Here is a 23,072-nt window from a genome sequence, read left to right on the forward strand (position 1 = left end):
TTAGATTTCTTCCTAGGTATTTTATGGGTTTTGGTGCAACTGTAAATGGGATCGATTCCTTGATTTCTCTTTCTGTGACTTCATTGTTGGTGTATAAGAATGCAACCGATTTCTGTGCACTGATTTTATATAAGATTTCATTTTCTTTTATGGCTGAGTAATATTCTGGTGTGTGTGTGTGTGTGTGTGTGTGTGTATACATATATATACCACATCTTCTTTATCCATTCATCAGTCAATGGACATTTGGGCTGCTTCCATAATTTGGCTGCTGTTGATAATGTTGCTATAAATATCATGGTGCATGTATCCCTTTGTGTTTTCTATTCTGTTCCATGGATCTATGTGCCTATGTTTGTACCAGTACCATACTGTCTTCATCACAATACCTTTGTAATAGAAGTTGAAGCCTGGAATTATGATGCCTACAGCTTTCCCTTCTTCTTCAAGGCTGCTTTTAGTTATTTGGGGTCTTTTGTTGCTCTATACAAACTTTACAATGGTTTGTTCTACCTCCATGAAAAATACCGTTGGTATTTTGATCGGGGTTGCATTAAATGTGTAGACTGCTTTGGATAGTATAGATTTTTTTTAATTTTTTTTAATCTTTATTTTTAAGAGAGAGACAGAGTGTGAGCAAGGGAGGAGCAGAGAGAGAGGGAGACACAGAATCCAAAGTAGGCTCCAGGCCCTGAGCTGTTAGCACAGAGCCCGACATGGGGCTCGAACTCACAAACCATGTGATCATGACCAGAGCTGAAGTCGGATGCTCAACCAACTGAGCCACCCAGGTGTCCCTGGGTAGTATAGATATTGTTAACAATATTTTTTCTTCTAATCCATGAGCAAGGAATGTCTTTCCATTTCTTTATATCATCTTCAATTTCTTCCATCAGTGTTTTATAGTTTTCAAAATACAGATCTTTTACCTCTTTGGTTAGATTTATTCCTAAATGTCTTATTGTTTTTGGTGTAATTGTGAATGGGATTGATTCCTGAATTTCACTTTCTGCAGCCTCATTATTGATGTAAAAAATGCAACAGATTTCTCTGTTGATTTTGTATCCTGCAACTTTACTGAATTTTTGAATTAGTTATAGCAACTTTTGGTGGAGTGTTTGGGTTTTTTTTATGTGGAGTATCATCTTGTCTGCAAATAGTGAAAGTTTGACTTCTTCCCTGCTAATTCAGATGCCTTTTTTTTAATGTTTTTTTTTTTAATTTATTTTTGAGACAGAGAGAGACAGAGCAGGAGCAGGGGAGGGGCAGAGAGGGAGGGAGACACAGAATCCGAAGCAGGCTCCAGGCTCTGAGCCGTCAGCACAGAGCCCGACGCAGGGCTTGAACTCACGGACTGTGAGATCATGACCTGGGCTGAAGTCGGCCGCTTAACCGACTGAGCCACCCAGGCACCCCCAGATGCCTTTTATCTCTTTGATGTCTTATTGCTGTGACTAGGACTTCTAGTACTATGTTAAATAACCATGGTGAGAGTGGACATTGTTTTCTTCTTAGAGGAAAAGCTCTCCATTTTTCCCCATTGAGGATGATATTAGTTGTGGGCTTTTTTTATATGGCTTTTATGATGTTGGGGTATGTTGCATCTATCCCTACTTTGTTGATAGTTTTTATCAAGGATGGATGTGGTACTCTGTCAAATGCTTTTTCTGTCTATATTGAAATGATCTTTCGGTTTTTATCCTTTCCTTTATTACTGTCGTGTATCATGTTGATTGATTTGTGAATTCTGAACCACCCTTGCAACCCAACAATAAATCCCACTTGATCGTGGTGAATGAGTTTAATGTATTTATGGATTTGATTTGCTAGTATTTTGTTGAGAAGTTTTGCATCTATGTTCACCAGGGATATTGGCCTGTAGTTCTCTTTTTTAGTGGAGTCTTTATCTGATTTTGGTATTCAGGTAATGCTGGCCTCATAGAACGAGTTTGGAAGTTTACTTTCATTGCTATTTTTTGGAATAGTTTGAGAAGAACATTTGGTAGAGTTTTTCTTTAAATGTTTAGTAGAGTTCACCTGTGAAGCCATCTGGCCCTGGACTCTAGTTTGTTGGGAGTTTTTTATTACTGATTTAATTTCTTTGCTGTTTATCAGTCTGTTGTTTTCTATTTATTCCTGTTTCAGTTTTGGTAGTTTATGTTTCTAGAAACTTACCTATTTTTTCTAGGTTGTCCAATTAGTTGGCATATAGTTTTTCTTTTTTTTTTTAAGATTAAAAAAAAATTTTTAATGTTTATTTATTATTGAGAGACAGAGAGAGACAGAGCATGAGCAGGGGAGGGGCAGCGACAGGAGACACAGAATCTGAAGCAGGCTCCAGGCTCTGAGCGGTCAGCACAGAGCCCGACGCAGGGCTCAAACTCATAAACCGTGAGATCATGACCTGAGCCAAAGTCAGATGTTTAACTGACTGAGCCACCCAGGTGTCCCGCATATAGTTTTTCATAATATTCTCTTATAATTGTTTGTATTTCTGTGGTGTTGATTGTTACTTCTATCTTATGTAAATTTTTTCGTGTGGTTGACTTCCAGTTTCATAGCAAAACTGAATAAATGGTAAAAAAAAAAAAAAAAGAACGTCCATCTAAATTGAAATGGAAGAACTAAAACTCACTATCTGTAGCTGACACAATATTATATATAAAAAGCCCTAAAGACTCCACAAAAAAAAAATTAATTAAAAAATTGCAATCCCTAGCATGATAACACCAGCATTCTTCACAGACCTAGAATACACAATCCTAAAATTTGCATGAAACCAGAAAAGACCCCAAATAGCCAAAGCAATCTTGAAAAAGAAAACTGAAGATGGAGGCATGACAATCCCAGACTTCAGGCTATACTACAAAGCTGTAACCATCAAGACAGTATGGTACTGGCACAAAAATAGACACTCAGATCAATGGGACAGAATAGAGAACCCAGAAATGGACCCACAAATGTATGGCCAACCAATCTTTCACAAAGCAGGAAAGAATATCCAGTGGAATAAAGGCAGTCTTTTCAGCAAATGGTGCCGGGAAACCTGGACAGCGATATGCAGAAAAATGAACCTGGACCACTTTCTTACACCATACACAAAAATAACTTAAAACAATGAAAGGCTTAAATGTAAGACAGGAAGCCACCAAAATCCTAGAGGAGAAAAGAGGCAAAAACCTCTTTGACTTCAGCTGCAGCAACTTCTTACTCACATCTCTGGAGGCAAGGGAAACAAAAGCAAAAATAAACTATTGGGACCTCATCAAAATAAAAAGCTTCTGCACAGTGAAGGAAACCATCAGCAAAACTAAAAGGCAACCGAAGGAATGGGAGAAGATATTTGCAAGTGCCATATCAGATAAAGGGTTAGTATCCAAAATCTATAGAGAACTTATCAAACTCAACATCCAAAAAACAAATAATCCAGTGAAGAAATGGGCAAAAGACATGAATAGACACTTCACCCAAGAAGACATCCAGATGGCCAACTGACACATGAAAATATGCTCAACAGCACTTATCACCAGGGAAATACATATCAAAACCACAAGGAGATGCCAACTCATCCCTGTCAGAATGGTTAGCATTAACAACTTAGGCAACGACAGATGTTGGCAAGGATGTAGAGAAAGAAGATCTCTTTTGCACTGCTGGTAGGAATGCAAACTGGTGCAAGAGAGGAGGACAGGATCTGAGGCTGGCTCTGCACTGATAGCAGAAAGCAAAATGTAGGGCTCAAACTCACAAATGATATCATGACCTGAGCTGAAGTCAGACACGTACCAATGGAGCCACTCAGATGCCCCAATAGCCCAAGCAATCTTGAGAAAAAAGGACAAAACTGGAGGCATCACACTCCCTGATATCGAACTATATTACACAGGTATAGTTGTGAAAGGAGCATGGTATTTGCACAAAAACAGTCACATAGATCAATAGAAGAAAACAGATAACCAAGAAATAAACCCACACATATATGGTCAATGTATTTACAACAAAAGAGCCAAGAATATACAGTGGGGAAAGGACAGTCTCTTCAATAAATGATATGGGTAAAAACTGGACAACCACATGCAAAAAAAATGATGGCTAGACCATTGTCTTACACCGTACACAAAATTCAACTCAAAATGGATTATAACAATTTGAATGTAAGACCTGAAACCAAACACGGCAGAGAAGTAGGGGGATCCATACGTCCTGCGTCTCTCAAACAAAGAAGTGTAGAAGCCAAAGGACTTTGAACACCAGAGCCTGGGAGGAAAAGAGACTGAATCTACTAGGAAGAAAATTGGAAAGCTGGAAAAAAGATAGGTGGGTAACTGAGAACTGGAGGAGATTAATAAAAGGCTATGTGGGCATGGAGGGGAGGGACCCCCTTCTGCGGAGAGACAAAGGGAAGAGAAAGAGTGGCTAGGGAAGTGTAGGACCATTGCTGGACAGGAGAAAGCCCTCAGACTGAGACTGAGAAGGATGCAATCTCTAACTGCTGGGCTTTCTCCGGACTGGGGCCGGCTCCCTGTTCACACACCTGGGGAGGTGGGGAGCCAGGCCTGGGTGAGGTGGTAGGTCAGAGGCTCAGTGCACAGCTGGAGATAGTGGTTCCCTCCCTGGAGGGCTGCATGATACCACAGAACCTGCCTGAGTCCACCCCCCCCCCCTTGGGCACAGTCTGCAGGAGGATAAGGCAGCTGTTTCCCTGGAGTGCTGTGGGAAAAGACAAAGCCTGCCTGCGTCCACCACCTCGGGGGCTGGCGGCGAGGGGCAGCAGCTCTCAGTTCACAATAGGAGAAGTCAGTCCTCCCTGTAGTGTGGCGGCACAGACACAGCCAGCTGGGACCACATATTGCTGCACTGAGAGGTGCTTCCCCAGCACCAGAGCACATGGGGTGGGACTTTGAGTCCTAGCCAAGAGCAGCGTCAAGGGAGTTGGTGGAGCAAGAAGGACCACCGCTGACTGCACCCGTGGCATAGTGAGGACGACTCAAACAGAGTCCACTGGGTCTGGCTCTGTGCAAAAGAGACTGGGACATCACCATCCCCCCCCCCCCCCCGGCTCACCACCACCACCAACACCACCATCATCACCACCACCAAGGTGGGGCCTCAGGGATAACTCCCAGGGCCCATAGTGGAGGTGGGTCCAGAAAACGCCAAACCACACCCCCTTGTACTGGGTAACTGCATATCTACCGGAATGGCACAGATCCTGCAAACAGCTACACCTGACAAGCGATGCAGCATTGCCTGGATTAACTCTAGGTCCATTCTGGATATATAGATATACTCTCCCCCCACCCCCATTTCTCCTCCTTATCTCTTCCCTCCCCTGGGCTGGTGACTCTGGTTACTGGTCTGTCTGAACAGGCATATTTAATCAATTGTCTTGATACATGTTCTACACCTCCTTCTTTATACTCCTTTCTCTCTCTCTGGAATAAATCAAGCCATATAGTTTCTCTGAATAATTTTATCTTTGTTTCGTTTTCCCCACCTCCTTCTTTATTTTCCTTTCTCTCTCTCTTTCTCTCTCTCAGAATTCAGCCTTTTTGTCTCTCTGCCAAATCAATGTTTATTCCTCACCCCACCCCTCCAGTTGCATTTGTTTCTCTGTATATGTTCTTCCATCAGCACTGCCTAAACCCTTTCATTACTTATAGTCGGTGTTTGGGGGATTTTATTTTTTTTTAAGTCTTGAGGTTTTTATTTTTGTTTATTTGTTTGTTTTTTGTTATTTGTGTGTTTGCATGTTTTTGTCTCCTATTTGTCTATCTGTTTTCCTTTACAGGGCTACTCCAAGGAACAAATCAAAGCATACCTGGTCGAGTGTATAAAATATTACTACGAGTAGGGTAATAAAATAACCAAAGTCACAATAACAGTAAGTGACGATCCCTGAAAAAACACCTCCTGAAGGGCCACACCCTAGACAGTGTATGACCCTCCATTAATATAGCAGTGCTCACAAGTGCAGAGCACACAAGCTTTTAAAATGCATCAGGGGCAGAAAACTAGCTAAAATGACAAAACGGAAGAATTCTCCTCAAAAGAAACTCTAGGAGGTAGTGACAGCTAACGAATTGATCAAAACCAATATAAGCAATATAACAGAACAACAATTTAGAATAATAGTCATAAACTTAATCACTGGGCTTGAAAAAAGCATACAGGACAGCAGAGAATCTATTGCTACAGAGATCAAGGGACTAAGAAATAGTCATGATGAATTTTTAAAAATGCTATAAATGAGGTACAAAATAAAATGGAGGTGGCCATAGCACGGATTTAAGAGGCAGAGGAGAGAATAGGTGAAATAGAAGATAAAATTATGGAAAAAGAGGAAGCTGAGTAAAAGAGAGATAAAACGATCCAGGAGTATGAGGGGAGAATTAGAGAACTAAGTGATGCAATCAAACGGAACAATATCCATGTCATAGGAATCCAGAAGAAGAAGAGAGAGAGAAAGGGGGATAAGGTGTACTTGAACAAATCACAGCTGAGAACTTCCCTGATTTGGGGGAGGAAACAGGCATTGAAATCCAGTGGCACAGAGAACTCCCTTCAGAAGGTAACTTGAATTGATCTTCTGCATGACATATCATAGGATAAAGGGACCTTAACATACAAAGGTAGACACATAAGTGTAGTAGCAGACAAATCTACTGAAACTTGGCAGGCCAGAAAGGAAAGCCAGGAAATAATCAACGTGATGAACAGAAAAAAAATATGCAGCCAAGAATCCTTTATCCAGCAAGTCTGTCATTCAGAATACAAAGAGAGATAAAGGTTTCCCCAAACAAACAAAAACTGAAGGAATTCGTCACCACTAAAGCAGCCCTACAAAAGATCCTAAGGGGGATTCTGTAAGTGAAATGTTGCAAGGACCACAAAGTACCAGACACAACTACAAGCATGAAACCTACAGGTATCACAATGACTCTAAACCCATATCTTTCTATAATAACACTGAATGTAAATGGACTAAATACACCAACCAAAAGACATAGGGTATCAGAATGGGTAAAAAAACAACACCCATCTATTTGCTGTCTACAAGAGACTCATTTTAGACCTGAGGACACCTTCAGATTGAGAGTGAGGGGATGGAGAACTATTTATCATACTACTAAAAGTCAAAAGAAAGCTGGAGTAGCCATACTTATATCAGACAAATTAGACTTTAAATTAAAGGCTGTAACAAGAGATGAAGAAGGGCATTATATAATAATTACGAGGTCTATCCATCAGGAAGAGCTAACAATTATAAATGTCTATGCACTGAATACGGGAGCCCCCAAATATATAAAACAATCACTCATAAACATAAGCAACCTTATTGATAAGAATGTGGTAATTGCAGGGGACTTTAACATTCCACTTACAGAAATGGATAGATCATCTAGACACATGGTCAATAAAGAAACAAGGGCCCTGAATGATACATTGGATCAGATGGACTTGACAGATATATTTAGAACTCTGCATCCCAAAGCAACAGAATATACTTTCTTCTCGAGTGCACGTGGAACATTCTCTGAGATAGATTACATACTGGGTCACCAAACAGCCCTTCATAAGTATACAAGAATTGAAATCATACCATGTATACTTTCAGACCACAATACTATGAAGCTTGAAATCAACCACAGGAAAGTCTGGAAAACCTCCAAAAGCATGGAGGTTAAAGAACACCCTACTAAAGAATGAGTGGGTCAACCAGGCAATTAGAGAAGAAATTAAAAAATATATGGAAACAAACGAAAATGAAAAGACAACAATCCAACCGCTTTGGGATGCAGCGAAGGCAGTCCTGAGAGGAAAATACATTGCAATCCAGGCCTATCTCAAGAAACAAGAAAAATCCCAAATACAAAATCTAACAGCACACCTAAAGGAACAGAAGCAGAACAGCAAAGACACCCCAAAACCAGCAGAAGAAGAGAAATAATAAAGATCAGAGCAGAAATAAACAACAGAGAATTTAAAACACTGTAGAGCAGATCAACGAAACCAAGAGTTGGTTTTTTGAAAACATAACAAAATTGATAAATCTCTAGCCACGCTTCTCAAAGGAAAAGGGAGATGACCCAAATAGATAAAATCATGAATGAAAATGGAATTATGACAAGTAATCCCTCAGAGATACAAACAATTATCAGGGAATACTATGAAAAATTATATGCCAACAAACTGGACAACCTGGAAGAAATGGACAAATTCCTAAACACCCACACCCTTCCAAAACTAAATCAGGAGGAAATAGAAAGCTTGAACAGACCCATAACTAGCGAAGAAATTGAATCAGTTATCAAAAATCTCCCAACAGGGGCGCCTGGGTGGCGCAGTCGGTTAAGCGTCCGACTTCAGCCAGGTCACGATCTCGCGGTCCGTGAGTTCGAGCCCCGCGTCGGGCTCTGGGCTGATGGCTCAGAGCCTGGAGCCTGTTTCCGATTCTGTGTTTCCCTCTCTCTCTGGCCCTCCCCCGTTCATGCTCTGTCTCTCTGTCCCAAAAATAAATAAACGTTGAAAAAAAAATTTAAAAAAAAAAAAAACCCTAGAGGAGAAAGCAGGAAAAGACCTCTCTGACCTCACCTGTAGCAATCTCTTACTTGACACATCCCCAAAGGCAAGGGAATTAAAAGCAAAAATGAACTACTGGGACCCTATGAAGATAAAATGCTTCTGCACTGCAAAGGAAACAATCAACAAAACTAAAAGCCAACCGAGGAATGGGAAAAGATATTTGCAAATGACATATTGGACAAAGGGCTAGTATCCAAAATCTATAAAGAACTCACCAAACTCCACACCCAAAAAACAAATAATCCAGTGAAGAAATGGGCAGAAAACATGAATAGACACTTCTCTAAAGAAGACATCCGGATGGCCAACAGGCACATGAAAAGATGCTCAATGTCGCTCCTCATCAGGGAAATACAAATCAAAACCACACTCAGATATCACCTCACGCCAGTCAGAGTGGCCAAAATGAACAAATCAGGAGACTATAGATGCTGGAGAGGATGTGGAGAAACGGGAACCCTCTTGCACTGTTGGTGGGAATGCAAATTGGTGCAGCCACTCTGGAAACCAGTGTGGACTTTCCTCAAAAAATTAAAAATAGACCTAGCCTATGATCCAGCAATAGCACTGCTAGGAATTTACCCAAGGGATACAGGAGTACTGATGCATAGGGGCACTTGTACCCCAATGTTTATAGAGCACTCTCAACAATAGCCAAATTATGGAAAGAGCCTAAATGTCCATCAACTGATGAATGGATAAAGAAATTGTGGTTTATATACACAATGGAGTACTACGTGGCAATGAGAAAGAACGAAATATGGCCCTTTGTAGCAATGTGGATGGAACTGGAGAGTGTTATGCTAAGTGAAATAAGCCATACAGAGAAAGACAGATATCATATGGTTTCACTCTTATGTGGATCCTGAGAAACTTAACAGAAACCCATGGGGGAGGGGAAGGAAAAAAAAAAAGAGGTTAGAGTAGGAGAGAGCCAAAGCATTAGAGACTCTTAAAAACTGAGAACAAACTGAGGGTTGATGGGGGGTGGGGGGAGGGGAGGGTGGGTGATGGGTATTGAGGAGGGCACCTTTTGGGATGAGCGCTGGGTGTTGTATGGAAACCAATTTGACAATAAATTTCATATATTGAAAAAATAAAAAAATAATTAAAAAAAAGTTAAAAATAAAACTACCCTATGATCCAGTAATTGGACAACTAGGTATTTACCCCAAAGATACAAAAATACAGATTCAAAGAGGTACATGCACCCCAATGTTTATAGCAGCGTTATCAACAACAGAAACTATGGAGAGAGCCCAAGTGTCCATGATTAATTAATAGAAAAAGAAGATGTGGGAGGGGGGTGGAGATAGATAGATAGATAGATAGATAGATAGATAGATATAGATAGATATAGATATAGATATAGATATAGATATAGGTATAGATATAGGTATAGATATAGATACAGATATAGATCAGCCATCAAAAAGAATGAAATCTTGGGGCTCCTGGGTGGCTCAGTCCATGAAGTGTCTGACTTCAACTCAGGTCATGATCTTATGGTTCATGGGTTGGAGCCCCATGTCAGGCTCTGTGCTGAATGCTTGCTCATGGCCTGGAGCCTGCTTCAGATTCTGTGTCTCCCTCTCTCTCCGCCCCTCCCCCTCTCCTGCTCTGTCTCACTCTGTGTCTCAAAAATAAATAAATGTAAAAAAATTTTTTTTGTTTAAGGATGAAATCTTGCCATTTGCAACAACATGGATGAAGCTAGAGTGTATTATGCTAAGCAAAAGGAGTCAATCAGAGAAAGACAAATACCATACGATTTCATTTATATGTGGGATTAAGAAACAAAATATATGGAAAGGGAGGGAAGAAAAAAAGAGAGAGAAACAAACCATAAGAAACTCTTAACAATAGAGAATAAACTGAGGGTTGATGGAGGGAGGTAGGTAGGGGATGCACTAGATGGGTGATGGGTATTGAGGAGGGCAGTTTTTGTGATGAGCACTGGGTGTTGTATGTAAGTTATGAATCACTGAATTCTACTGAATCCAATATCACAGGGTATATTAACTAACTACAAATCAACTAACTAAAAATGTTAAAAGGAAAAAAGAAAAAGAAATAACAATTGGGCAGATCTGAATAGACATTTTCCCAAAGAAGACATACAGAGGCCATAGGTACTTGAAAAGATGCTCAACATCACTAATTATCAGGGAAATATAAATCTAAACCATAATGAGATATCACCTCACACATGTTAAAATGGTTATTATCAAGACAAGACATAGGAAGTGCTGGCAAGAACATAGGAAAAAAGAGAACCCTTGCACACCATTGGTAGGAATGTAAATAGGTGTAAATAGGTCCACTATAGAAAACAGTACGGTGGTGTCTCAAAAAATTAAAAATAGACCAACTGTATCATTCAGCAGTTCCACTTCTGGGTATTTATCTGAAGAAAACAAAAACACCAACTCAAAAAGATATATGCAACCCTATGTATATTGCTCTATTTATAGCAGCAATGTGTTCAGTGATTATAGTTTGTGGATAAGTGAAATGAATTACAGCAATGATGATAAGGTATGGGAGAGAGGAATCAAGAATACTTTGGTATAGGGGCACCTGGGTGGCTCAGTTGGTTGAGCGTCCGACTTCGGCTCAGGTCATGATCTCGCTGTCCGTGAGTTCAAGCCCCACGATGGGCTCTGTGCTGACAGCTCAGAGCCTGGAGCCTGTTTCAGATGCTGTGTCTCCCTCTCTCTCTGCCCCTCCCCCACTCATGCTCTGTCTCTCCTTGTCAATAATAAATAAACATTAAAAAACATTAAAAAAAAAAGAATACTTTGGTATAAAGTACTTGCACTACCCACAAAACAGTATATTTCTCTACAAGTGGCCTTGGATAGTTGTAAATGTATACTGCAAACACTAGGGGCAAACTAAAAAAAGCAAAAAAGCTACAATTAATACATTAAGAGAGAAGAGAAAATGGAATCATAAAAAGCTCAGTGAAAACCTGACAAGTCAGAAAAATAGTGGAAGACTATAAAATAAAAGTAAATACACAAAGAACAAGGAAAAACAGTTATAAATGTGTTATATAAGAATATCTATATTCATCTAATCTATGAACTATATCAATAATCACTTTAAACATCAATGGTCTAAGTATACCAATTAAAACACAGAGACTATCAGAGTGGATAAGCCATCAGGACCCAATTATGATGTGTACAATAAACCCACTTTAAATGTAAAAACACAGATCAAAACTAAAGGGATAGAGGAAGATATACCCTACTAACACTAATCAAAAAAAAAAAAAAAAATGGAATAGATCTGTTAACTTCAGGCAAAGCAGACTTCAGAGCAAGGAAAATTATTAAGAAGAAAAAGGGGCACTACATAATGATAAAGGGCTCAATTCCTTAAGAATATATAATAATTCTCAATGTGTATGTACCTAAAAACGGAGAATCAAAATATGTGAAGCAAAACTGATAGAATTGCAAGAATAAATAGACAAATCCACTAGTTTAGTTGGAAACTTTGACACCTCTTTATCAATACCTAATAACCGAGAGATTGGTCAAGTAGGAAATCAGTAAGGTCATAGGTTAACTGAACAGCACCATCAATTAGCTGGAACTAACAGGCATTTATAAAATACTTCATCTAACAACAGCAAAATACACATTCACCTCGAGCTTACATAAAATAATCACCAAGACACACCATAACAAACTTAAAAGAGTACAAATCATGCAAAATATGCTCTCAGACCACAGTAGAATTACTAAAAATCAATACTGGAAAGATATCTGGGAAAGCCAACAGAAAGATTTGTAGAGAATAAATAATACACTTTGGACAACACATGGGTGGAAGAAAAACTATCAAGAGAAATTTTAAAATATTTTGAATTGAAATGAAAATTAAAATATAACTTACTAAAATTTGTGAAGTGCAGCTAAAGCAGTATATAGAGGAAAATTTATAGCATTAAGTACATATATTATTAAAGGAAAAATATCCAAAATCAATAAAATAAGTTAGGAAACTAGAAAAAGAAGAGAAAATTAAATCAAAATAAGCAAAAGAAAGGAAATAACAAAATTTAGAACACAGGGGCACCTGGGTAGCTCAGTAGGTTGGGCGTCTGACTTCAGCTCTGGTCATGATCTCATGGTCCATGAGTTTGAGCCCCGTGTCAGGCTCTGTGCTGACAGCTCAGAGACTGGAGTCTGCTTTAGATTCTGTGTCTCCCTCTCTCTCTACCCCTCCCCAACTCATGCTCTGTCTCTCCCTCTATCCCTCAAAAATAAGCAAACATCAAAAAAAAAATTTAAATTTAGAGCAGAGATCAATAAAATTGAAAACAAATAGAGACAATAACAAAATCAAAAGTTTTTTATAAAAGATGAATAAAATTGATAAGCCTCTAGTTAGATTAACGAAAAAAAACCCCCAAATGTCTAGTTTCAAAAATGAAAGAAGGGCCATCACTACTAATCCCATAGTCATTAAAAGAATAATAGAGGATTATGAATATCTCTATACCCTTAAATGTGATAACCTAGATGAAATGGAACACTTCTTGAAAAGCACAATTTACCAAACTTATACAAGGAAAAACAGATATAATATAAATAGTCCTATTTATTAAAGGCATTGGATCAATAATTAATACCTTTCCAAAACAGAAACCACCAGATTCACTGGTGAATTCCACCAAACATCTAAGAAAGAAATTTTATCAATTCTGTTACAATTTCAGAAAACAAAAACGGAATACTTCCTAACTCAATGTATCAGGCCAACATTACCCTAATGCAAAAAACAAACACATTACAAGAAAGGAAAACTATAGGTCAGTATCTTTCATGAACATAGATATTAAAATCTTTAACAATGTAAAGAAAGAGTTATACATCACAGTCAAGTGGGATTTATACTAGTGGTATTCCAGGTTTAACATTTAAAAATCAATTAGTGTAATAGATCACACCAACAGGAAAAAAAAAAAAAAAAGGAAAATCATAGGAACACATAAATTGATGCAGAAAAACAATTTGACTTCCAAAAAACAAGAGTCCAGGGCTGGATGGCTTTACGGGGGAATTCTACCAAACATTTAAAGAGTTAACACCTATTCTCTTCCAGCTGTTCCAAAAAGTAGAAATGGAAGGAAAACTTCCAAACTCTTTCTATGAAGCCAGCATCACCTTGACTCCAAAACCAGACAAAGACCCCAATAAAAAGAACTACAGATCAATTTCCCTGATGAGCATGGATGCAAAAATCCTCAACAAGATACTAGTCAACTGGATCTAACAATATAAAAGAATTATTCACCAAGACCAAGTTGGATTTATACCTGGGATGCAGGGCTGGCTCAACATCTGCAAAACAATCAATGTGATACATCACATCAGTAAAAGAAAGGACAAGAACCACATGATCCTTTCAATAGATGCAGAGAAAGCATTTGACAAAATACAGCATCCTTTCTTGATTAAAAACCCTCAAGAAAGTAGGGATGGAAGGATCATACCTCAAGATCATAAAAGCCATATACGAAAGACCCACTGCTAATATCATTTGCAATGGGAAAAGACTGAGAGCTTTCCCCCTTAAGGTCAGGAACATGACAGGGATGTCCACTCTTGCCACTGTTGTCCAACATAGTATTGGAAGTGTTAGCCTCAGCAATCAGACAACACAAAGGAATAAAAGGCAGCCAAATAAGCCAGAAGGAAGTCAAACTTTCGCTCTTCGCAGATGACATGATACTCTATATGGAAAACCCAAAAGATCCAATCAAAAAACTGCTAGAACTGATCCATGAATTCAGCAAAGCTGCAGGATATAAAATCAACACACAGAAATCAGTTGCATTACTATACACCAATAATGAAGCCAGAGAAAGAGAAATCAAAGAATCGATCCCATTTACAGTTGCATCAAAAACTATAAAATACCTAGGAATAAACATAAGCAAAGAAATGAAAAATCCATGCACTGAAAACTATAGAAAGCTTATGAAAGAAATTGAAGAAGACACAAAAAGTGGAAAATGTTGCATGCTCTTGGATTGGAAGAACAAATATTGTTAAAATGTGGATACTACCCAAAGCAATCTACATATTCAACGCAATGCCTACCAAAATAACACCAGCATTCTTCACAGAGCTAGAACAAATAATCCTAAAATTTGTACAGAACCAGAAAAGACCCTGAATAGTCAAAAAAATCTTGAAAAAGAAAACCGAAGCTGGAGGCATCACACTCCCAGACTTCAAGACATATTACAAAGCTGTAATCATCAAAACAGTTTGGATATTGCACAAAACAGATACTCAGATCACCAGAACAGAATAAAGAACCCAGAAATGGACCCACAAACACAAGGCCAACTAATCTTTGACAAAACAGGAAAGAATATCCAATGGAATAAAGACAGTCTCTTCAACAAGTGGTGCTGGGAAAACTGGACAGCAACATGCAGAAAAATGAACCTGGACCACTTTCTTACACCATACACAAAAATAAACTCAAAATGGATGAACGACCTAAGCATAAGACAGAAAGCCATCAAAATCATAGGGGAGAAAGCAGGCAAAAACCTCTTTGACCTTGGCCACAGCAACTTCTTACTCAACATGTCTCCAGAGGCAAGGGAAACAAAAGCAAAAATGAACTATTGGGACTCTTCTGCACAGTGAAGGAAACAATCAGCAAAACTAAAAGGCAACCGAAGGAATGGGAGAAGATATTTGCAAACAACATATCAGATAAAGGGTTAGTATCCAAAATCTATAAAGAACTTATCAAACTCAACACCCAAAAACCAAATGATCCAGTGAAAAAATGGGCAAGAGACATGAATAGACACTTCTCCAAAGAAGACATCCAGATGGCCAACTGACACATGAAAAACTACTCAACATCACTCATCATCAGGGAAATACAAATCAAAACCACAATGAGATAACACCTCACACCTGTCAGAAAGGCTAACATTAACAACTCAGGCAACAACAGATGTTGGCAAGTATGCAGAGAAAGAGGATTTCTTTTGCACTGCTGATGGGAATGCAAACTGGTGCAGCCACTCTGGAAAACAATATGGAGGTTCCTCCAAAAATTAAAAACAGAACTATCCTATGACCCAGCAATTGCACTACTAGGTATTTATCCACGGGATACAGGTATGCTGTTTCAAAGGGGCATATGCACCCCAATGTTTATAGCAGTGCTTTTGACAATAGGCAAAGTATGGAAAGAGTCCAAATGTCCATCAATGGATGAATGGATAAAGAAGATGTGGTATATATATACAATGGAGTATTACTCAGCAATCAAAAAGAATGAAATCTTGCCATTTGCAACTACATGGATGGAACTGGAGGGTATTATGCTAAGCAAAATTAGTCAGAGAAAGATAAATATATGACTTCATTCATATGAAGAATTTAAGATACAAAAGAGATGAAGTTAAGGCAAAGGAAGCAAAAAAATATAAAAACAGGGAGGAGAATAAAACATAAAAGACTCTTAAATATAGAGAACAAACAGGGTTGCTGGAGGGGTTGTGGGAGGGGGGATGGGTAAATGGGTAGGGGGCATTAAGGAATCTACTCCTGAAGGTAACTAACTTGGATGTAAATTACACAATAAATCAATCAAAAAAGGTTTTTAAAAGAACAATTTGACAAAATCCAACAACGATTCATGATAAAGATTCTCAGCAAAGTAGGTATAGAGAGGAAGTTAACTTGATAAAGAACATTTACAAAAAAAAACCTCAAAAATTATAACATCACATTTTTTTTAAGTAGGCTCCACACTCAGCATGGAGCCCAATGTGGGGCTTGAATTAACCACCCTGGGAACAAGACCTGAGTTGAGATCAAGAGTCAGATGCTTAACCAACTGAGCCACTCAGATGCCCCTCTAACATCATACTTAATGGTGAGAAACTAGAAACTTTCCCACTAAGATCAGGAACAAGTCAAGGGTGTTCCCTTTCATTACTTCTATTCAACACCCTACTGGAAATTCTAGCAAGGCAGTAACACAAGAAAAGGAGATAAAAGGTATACAGATTGGAAAGGGGGAAATAAACTGTTCACAGATGACATAATTGTCCAAGTAGAAAATCTCCAAAAATCAGCAAAAAACTCTTGGAACTAATTAATGATTATCAGAAGATTACAAGAGAGAATGTTAATATGCAAAAGTCAATATGCCGTCAATAAACAATTGGGGTTTGAAATTAAAAACAGGGGTGCCTGGGTGGCTCAGTCAGTTAAGCATCCGACTTCAGCTCAGGTCAAAGAATCTCATGGTTGTTGAGTTTGAGTCCCATGTTGGGCTCTGTGCTGATGGCTCAGAGTCTGGAGCCTGCTTCAGATTCTGTGTCTCCCTCTCTCTCCGCCCCTCCCAGGCTTGCTCTCTCTCTCTCTCTCTCTCTCTCTCTCTCTCAAAAATAAACAAACATTAAAAAAAATTTTAAAAACACAATACCATTTATATTATCACCCAAAACTGAAATTATTTATGTGTAAATATAACAAAATATGTAAAAGAGCAATATAAGGAAAACCACAAGACTAATGAAGGAAATCCAATAAAACCTAAATAAATGGAGATATTGCACATACATGGATAGGAAACTCAATATTGTCAAGATATCAGTTCTTTCCAATTTGATCTTTGGATTCAACACAATCTCAATGAAAATCCTAGCAAGTTATTTTGCAGATATCAACAAACTGATTCTAAAATTTATACTAAAGGCAAAAGACCTGAATTATCCAACACAATATTGAAGGAGAGGAGCAAAGTCAAAATACTGACACTATCCAACCTCAAGATTTACTATGAAGCTACAGAAATCAAGACAGGGTGATACTGGCAAAAGAGTAGACAAATATATCAATAGACAGAATAGAGAACCCAGAAACAGACTCACACAAAAACAGTCAACTGATCTTTGACAAAGCAGTAAAGGCAATTCAGTAGAGAAAGGATAGACTGTTCAACACATTATTCTCGAACTATTTCCACATGCAAAAACAAACAAACAAACAAAAACAACAACAAAAAACCTCAAAAAACAATCACAGACCTAAATGTAATATCTACATTTTCTTTTAAAGATTTATTTTTTTTTGAGAGAGAGAGAAAGCACAAGTGGGGAAGGGGCAGAGAGAGAGGGACAGATCTGAAGTGGGCTCTGTGCTGACAGCAGTGAGCTCCATGAGGGGCTCGAACTCACCAGTTGTGAGATCATGACTTGAGCCAAAGTGGGACACTCAACCGACTAAGCCACCCAGGTGCTCCAATGTAAAATCTACATTTAGATAAAACTATAAAACTCACAGAATATAACATAGAAGAAATTCCAGATGGCCTTGGGTCTTTTTAAATACAACAAAACCATGGAAGAAAAAAAGTAATAAACTGAACTTTATTAGAACTGAAAACTTCTGCTCTTCAAAAGGCAAGCCACAGATAGGGAGAAAAATTTACAAAACACACATCTGATAAAGGACTAGTATCCAAAATATACAAAAAATTCTTAAAACTCAACAATAAGAAAGCAACTCAACTAAAAAAATGGGGGAAAGACCTAAGCAGATGCCTCAGCAAAGAAGATATACTGACGGGAAATGAGTATTTGAAAAGATGCTCGACATCATATATCACTAAGGATTGCAAATTAAAACAATAATGAGATACCACTGCAAATCTATTAGAATGACTAAAATCCAAAACACCACCAACGAAAATGCTGGCGAAGATGGGGAGCGATAGGAACTCTCATTCATTGCGGGTGGGAATGCAAAATGGTAGTCACCTTAAAAAATTGTTTTGCAGTTTCTTACAAAACTAAACACATTCTCTCCATAAAATTCAGCAATCATACTCCACGGTATTTACCAAAATTAGTTGGCAATTTAGGTCCACACAAAAACCTGCACACAGATGTTTATAGCATCATTATTCATAACTACCTAAACTTGGAAGCAACCAAGATGTTCTTCAGTAGGTGAATGGATAAATAAACTGTGGTACATCTGGACAATGGGCTTTTATTCCATGCTAAGAAGAAATGAGCCATTAAGCCATGAAAAGATACAGTGGAAATATAAATGCATATTGCTAAGTGAAAGAAGCCAGTCTTAAAAGGCTACATACTGTATTATTCTAACTATGAGAGTCTTAAAACTAAGAAGATGGGGTGGGGGTTGGGGGGAATCAGTGTTTGACACGGTTTGGGGAAGGGGAGAAAGGGATGAACAGGTGGAACACAGGAGATTTTTTTTTACAGTTATCTACTGTCATGTCATGCAGGTCCTTATACATTTGTCAAAACCCATTAAATATACAACACAAAGAGTGATGTAAGCTATAGACTTTAATTAAGAATATTGTATCAGGGGGTCTCTGGGTGGTTCGGTCAGTTAAGTGTGCAACATGATCTCACAGTCCATTTGTTTGAGCCCCGTGATGGGCTCTGTGCTGACAGCTCAGAGCCTGGGGCCTGCTTTGGATTCTGTGTCTCCCTCTCTCTCTGCCCCCCCCCCCCCCCACTCACCTCTGTCTCTCTCTGATTCTCTCTCAAAAATACATAAACATTAAAAAAATAAAAAAAGTAAAAGTAAACAAAAACAAAAAGAATGTTGTATCAGTATCCACTCATCAAGAGTAACAAATGTACCAGGCTAATGTTAATAATGCAAGGTGTTACTAATAAGTGACAGTGGAGGGGGCAGGGGCTGAGGGACTATATGGGAGCTCTTTGTACTCTGCTCAATTTTTCTATAAACTTAAAACTGTTCTAAAAACTAATTTAAACAAACAAATAAATAAATCTAGGTGTATCGTTCACATCTTACTTCAAAATACAGGTCAATTGGATTAAAATAAGTATTAAAAAAATCAAATACAAGAAGAAAACATCAAAGTGTAAGAAAATACCAGTAAGTATGGGGCTTAGAAACTTGACACTAAAGAAGAAATATACAAGAAAGTATGTGATGGCTTTTCATACAGGAAGATTTTACATGTGTCTGAAAGCAATTTGCCAAAAGAAAAAAAATTAGAGCCAATAGATAAATAAAAATGTTCAAATTGCAATTAATCAAATAATTCATGCATAATAAAACAAGGGACTATTTTTCTCCTTTAAAATTGGAAGGGGCTTAAGCAATATAAATATCAGCTGTTGTCTAGATTATGAGAAAACAGCTGCGCTCCTGTAGCACTAATGGGACAACAAATTCGTACCAATTCTCTGGAGGAAAATTTGGCAATAAATACCAAAATCCTAGAAAATTCTGACTCAGCATTTTCACTTCTAAATTCTATTTGGATGAGCAGATAGAGGCATGGGTGTTGTAAAATTATGATACATTCACACTGGGTAAACCCAGCGCAGTTAGAAGTGGCAACACGCTGTTTCACTACCTGGAATATGTAGGTCAAAACACCCCCACAGGTGACAAACCACTGTAATTTTTAAAAGTGCTGTGGGTGTGTGTATGTTTGTGCACCTGCAGTGTAAAAACCTGGGAGGATTCCCACAGAAATGTTAAAAGTTACTGAGAAGAGTTTTTTGGATTTAGGGTATTTTCAATAATTATCATTAATTATCTTTTTCTTACCTGAATGTTCTGGCTTTTTCTATACTGAGCACGTATTACTTGTGGGAAAAGAAAGCAATACAAACAAGATCCCTTTGGAAGCAGGGAGGCAGGGTCAGGGTAGCCACCAGGAAGGCTGTGGCCACAGTCCAGGGAAGCTGAGTGTGGCAGGGACAGGTGCGCTGGGAGGGGCCTCAGCCAATCTTGACCTTTGGCCAGCAGAAAGATCAGGAAGCACAGGGGGCGGAGGGTGGAGCCGGGGAAGGGAGTACAGAGCCCCACGTGGGCTGCTGCAGCTGGGCTGGCTGAGTGGGCAGCCTGCAAGCCTCCACCTCCTTCCTGAGTTGGCAGGGGCATGCGCCCCTGTTCCCGGCAGTGCGTGGGTACAGCTGTAGAGCTGTCAGGGCCTCCCAGGCCTCCCACCCCAAGCACCCAGCCCAGACCTGGCTCCCCAGGACCCAGCTATCAGATCCTGCTCAAGAGGGGCAGCCCAGGGCAGGGACAGCAGCTCTGGGCCATCTGTTTTCCTGCTTTGGTCTGGGGACCCACAAAAGAATGCAGCTCTAGGAGAGGGCAGAGGCTCAGCCAAGTTGCAGGGCACAGCCACAAGGCATCCTCTTCCACCAGCTGCCCTTTGGGGATGACGGCGGGGGTGGGGGGGAGCTGATTCCTCTCCTGCAGTCAATCTGTTCCATTCGGCCACTGGCAGGGCAGATGCTTGTCGGTTCCACAGCCAGGGTCCGCGGGGGTTCATGTTTCATCCGCTGTCTTTCTCACTATCCTGGGCACACGGGCAGGCCCCCTAGACCACCCGAGCCTGTAGACCTGTATTCAACCTTAGCGAATCATTTGCATCTCTAAGGCTTAAATTCTTGTCTCCAAAATGTCACAGGATTGTCTCCCAACATTGTCGTGAAGGTTGATCTTCACAGGGGGGAGAGTGCCAACATTCACAGAGGGCCTAGGGCCTTAGTGCATAAACTCATGCCATCCTGAAACAATCTTAGCAGGTAATGTACTGTTAGTATTTATCCCCCCCACCCCAATTTTAGCCAAAGAAACGGAGTCAGAGTTCCAGAAACTTGCCCAAGGTCACTGAAAAGTGAGGGAGTGGGGAGAAAACAGTCACTTGACGCCAAGCCCATACTCTTAACCCAGTGTGTGAGAATACTAAATTCTGTCTCCATCTGCACCTGATTGAAAAGGTGCCTTTTCTAGGAAGGTGACAAATGAGGGGACTGCACAGGTGCGGGGGGCGGGGGGGGGGGGCGCTGGGTTCCAAGTAGCGCGACCCTGGGAACCCGGGGTTGGGGTCAAGCTGGGGCCCAGGGGTCAGTGCCCCGCTACACCAGGGGAGCTCTCCAATCACAAGAGGTCCTTGTGCACGGCCCCCAGATTTGGCCAATCAGGGGGGATCTTTTCCACACCCGATAATGGGGTGAGGGACTTAGCCCCGGAGGCAGACTGCCCCTCCACCACGGACCGGCCCAGTCACCTTCGGCTTGTCCCTTTCTCTCTCGGAGCCTCAGTTTTCTCTTCTGTGAGCTGGTCAGATAACGTCCACTCACTGGGCTGTGCTGGCTCGGTAAAGCACCCTGTTCGCCGGGTCCGGCCCCACCTTCGGCGAGCCCCGCCCCCATACCATGGTCCTTTAGCCTGAGGACCCCTAGCTAGACTGGAGGCTCACCTGCCCCAGGGGGAATCGCGGATCCGGACTCCAGACCCGGCGTCCCTGCGGCGAGGCTCCTGCGTCCACCGGGAGCCCAGTTGAGGGACCTCAGCTCAGAGTCCCTGGAGTCGCGAGTTGGGACAGGCTCCCTCCCTCGCAGCGTCGGGGCTCAGGGGCACTCACCAAGCGCGGGAGGAGGCGCAGGAGTCGCGGGCCAGAAGAGACCTCTGAAAGCGTCGGTCGGGGGACAAGGGGCTGGCCCAGGCCGGCCCAGGGCGGCGGAGAGGTGGGACCCGCCTCTGCCAGTCCCAGGGCCTCGAGCAAGGCCAGAGCCAGGGAAGGGAGGGGCGCCGGGCGGAGGCGAGAGGGGCGGGGGCGCGGGGCGGGCATAAAGTCACCCTGGGCAGGGGTGGGGAGAGCTCTCAATGGCTGTGTGACAGTGGCCAGGGTGTGTCACTCACCCTCTCTGGGCTTGCTTGCATTTATAGGCGAAAAGACTTGTGATAGACCCTTCAGAATTCACAGGGCTCTGAAAAGGCGCAGGCTCTTCCTGGTTAGGCATTGCTGCAAGGCTGAGTTGGTAGGAGGAAACTCGCCAACCAGATCATTTCACTCTCTCACCCGCTCACTCATTCATTCATCCAAGAATCATGTGCCAAGTTCCTACCGTGTGCCATCCACCGAGCTGAGCCAAACAAGATCCTCGCCCTCTGCAAACTTGCAGTCGCCTGCAGGAGACAGTGACAGTGTGTCCAGATGAATATTGGGGTTTCTGCCTGTGCCCTTCCTGCCTTCTACAGCCCCAGGCTTCGGCCTAGGCTACTCCTCTTCTCCTTGCTCCCTTCCACCCAGTCTGGGTGCCGCTGACCCCTCCTCTAGCTCCCCACCTGACCAAGCCTGTCTCAGGCAGGGTTATCTGTTCCACTCTGGGCCAAAGTAAGTCTGCACAAATGAATAGAGGAAGATAAATCTGCACATTGTTTCCTGACTGTGAGCCTATGTCCAGTGTATCCTGACCAAGCTGCCAAGAATGTCCTTCCTTCCACTCCTGCCGCTGGACTCTGCTTCCCAGCCTCACTTCTGAGGCTGTCTCTACCTGAGCTCCAGTTACCTGGACCTCTACTCAGTGCCTGGACACCTCAAGCATGCTCCAGCCTCAGGGCCTCTGCCACAATATTCCTCTCTCAAACACTACAGAGGCACCC

The 23,072-nt window shown here is 40.9% G+C and overlaps 1 protein-coding gene across 5 annotated transcripts in view; it reads right to left on the minus strand.

Moving 5' to 3' along the window:
• ALDH1L1 (aldehyde dehydrogenase 1 family member L1) overlaps positions 1-22,201 on the minus strand; it is a 116,431-nt gene extending 94,230 nt beyond the window's left edge. For 2 of the 5 annotated variants that reach the window (XM_086697254.1, XM_086697253.1), the window contains exon 1: positions 21,886-22,198. The gene's annotated coding sequence lies outside the window, so the exon portion shown is untranslated. Of the gene's footprint in view, positions 1-20,219; positions 20,365-21,885 lie in introns of those variants that run through there. The other 3 variants (XM_086697251.1, XM_086697250.1, XM_086697252.1) reach the window with 3 other exon arrangements.
• Between the last annotated feature and the right edge of the window lie 871 nt (positions 22,202-23,072).

This window comes from Puma concolor, chromosome A2 (genome assembly GCF_028749965.1).
Source record: "Puma concolor isolate L17-30 chromosome A2, mPumCon1.1.hap2, whole genome shotgun sequence".
In the NCBI taxonomy this organism is placed as follows: domain Eukaryota; kingdom Metazoa; phylum Chordata; class Mammalia; order Carnivora; family Felidae; genus Puma; species Puma concolor.